Genomic DNA, 2694 nt, shown 5'->3' on the forward strand with positions numbered 1-2694 from the left:
TTTTGGAGAATTACGTGAGGTACATCACTTTCTCAGTGACCAGCAGGATACTAGGAAGCGTGAGTAGCCACGCAGCTTCTTGTCCGGGTTCAGCAGTGGGTCTGATCCAGAACTGCTAGGCTACAGTCTTGGCCTCAGCTGGGTGTGTTCAGGTAGCACCAGTCCAAACACCAGCTAAGTCATTATTGCAAGCAATCCAACAAAGCCAAGACACACAAAAAATATTTTGCATCTATAAGCATTTAAAATTGGGAGCCTTAATTTGTTTGGCAAGTTTGAGATGCAAAAGGCAGGTTTTGAAGATGCAGATTGGGGTATTTCAAAGAGGTGCTGGAGATAAAAGGGCACGCCTGGTCTGCAGGGAGGGTGGCACTTCTGGTGGTGGTCAGCTGTGTGGGGTGCAGCCGAGGTTCCTGCTATTGATGAGCTGTTCCCTTGTCTCCGGACCCTCTCGGGCTTGAGAAAGTAACGGGTCAGTGCTTGAAGTGGCTTGTACATGACAAAAAAACCTTTTGAAAATAGCAGCCTGTGCCTTAGAAAATGAAGAGCCAGGATGACAGCAAACAGTCCAGCTTTCTCTACTCAGAGTGTAATAATGTCAATTAAACCTGGAGAGGTTGGGCTTGAGGCTCCTCCTCTGTGCCGGCCAGGGCATCTGTTCTCCCTGTCAAAGGAATGACGGTGACATGGGACAAAGGATGGGAATTGGCTAACCTTGGATTTCTAGCAGAGAGTGATTGTCTGCTCCATGTGCTGGTGGCTGGGGAAATTCCCTTCCCCCATGACTCATGCATCTGCAGAAAGGAGCTGGAGCGGCTTCAGGAGGGGCTGGCTGAAGTGTTTGGATGCAGAAAACCCACCTGGGTATGAAGGGATGGGAGCCAGAGCTGTGGCCATGGGGGCAGGGGGAAACCAGGGCAGTGAGGAGGATGGTTGATGGAAAGAGAGCAGAGCATGGGGGGGGCGATCGGGTGGTTCAGCTGGGGGAGAGCAGCCGGAAAAACTCTCTTGGCACTTAAGTTGTCCTCCGGCTTGAGGCTGAGAATGGTTGCCCTGAAGTGAACCTGACAGTCAACTGGACAGCTTGAAAGAGAAAGAAGAGAGGAGATGCCTTGTGGGCCGGGATGCTGGCTGGGGCAGCAGCGTGGTCTGTTAGCAGGAGGTGTGCGTGCACTGCAGAGGCCGTGGGTGCTAGGGTGCGTTTGAGGCGGACGTGACCAGCAGCAGCGCAGCCAGAAAGGCCCAGGTGGGTCTCCTGCCTGGCTGGCTCGAGCCAGGACTGGGGTGAAAGGCCCAGTGGCCAGACTGGGGGGGGCTCTTGGCGTCCCAGCAGAAGGTGAGATGTGCTGGTGCTGATCTGGCCGCAGCAGGCAGCAGCTTTACCTTCTGCTCTGGGTCAGGGACCAAATGACAGCCGTGCTGCCGAGGAGTTGTGTGTTGGTAGCTGGGGTTGTGCTTGGGGACAGAGCTGTGTCCCAGTCCCCGAGGGAATAAGTCCCTTGCGTCCTGTGTGTTAGGACAGTTCAGTGTGTGCATCCAAACCGCGGAGGGGACCTGTGCCCGCCTCAGGAGGCTGGCCCAGCGTACCTGCACATGGTGATGCTGTGGGTGTGCGCTTGTTTCCACGCTGGCCCAGGAGTAACATCTTTTTTGAGTTTGTCTGGCAGGAGACCAAGGCTCCCGAGAGTGAGCAGGGCTGTGTGCCTCGGAGGGCTCTGCTTGCTCTTCTCTGGAGGAGCAGCTGACGTCCTGGGTCTTGGCCAAAAACCAATACCACTGCCTCAATGACAGTCAGCTCCATGGTTTGGGAAATACTGATGGCACCTGCTGTATTTTTGAAGTTTGAACTGCTAAAGCAAGCCCCCCCCCCCCCCCCATCCAGGGCTCCCAAAGGCGGTAACGCGGAGCACCGTGAGTATGCAGGGGGTATAAAAAGGTACCTTCAGGTACAGGGGTGGCCTTGGGACCTAAAAATAGTGATGGTGTCGGCTTCTGCACACAGCACAACCTGCACAGTTTTCAGAGCTTGCAAAGTGGGGCGAGGAGAGGTGAGGAGAGAAACCTGCAGCTCTGGTTGCAGAGGGTGGCAGTGAGAGCGGTCACCAAAGGTGCGATGCTCCCTGGGACACAGCTGGGTGCAGGAGCGGGGCTGCCTGTCACGGGGAGAGACCTGCAGCCTCCAGATGCAGGTTTTTTCCCCCACCTTGTGCCTGTGGAACGCATGTATAAGCTGCTGCTTCAATTCTTCAGTGGGGAGAGGGTTTGTGCTGGGGCTGCCAGACCTGTTGCCAGCCTGGGGCTGCAAACCTGCGGGGGGGGGACACACAGCCCCGTTGTAGCTGCTGCTCCTGCTGCCTCCAGGCACGTCCCCGGAGGGGACCCCCGCAAGTGGCCCTGTGTGGCCAGCCCCCCCCACATCTGTCCGGCGAGAGGGGGGCTCTGCCTCCAGCTGTGGGCACATCTGCCCCGCCGGGACCGACGTTTCCCAGGAGACAAGGGTGCGGGGTGTCGTTTCCAGCTGCGGCCACATCTGTCCTGCAGCTGCCGCCGGGGTCCACGTCAAGGAGACCCCGGGCCGCGTCCCCTGCTCACCCCCCCACCCCCGCCCCGGTGCAGGTATGTCCCTCCCCGCCAGCATCCCCCTCCCTCCATCCCTCCTTCCCTGCCTCCCTCCCTCCCGCCCGCCCTCCGCCT

The sequence above is a fragment of the Falco biarmicus genome, chromosome 7 (genome assembly GCF_023638135.1).
Source record: "Falco biarmicus isolate bFalBia1 chromosome 7, bFalBia1.pri, whole genome shotgun sequence".
Lineage (NCBI taxonomy): Eukaryota > Metazoa > Chordata > Aves > Falconiformes > Falconidae > Falco > Falco biarmicus.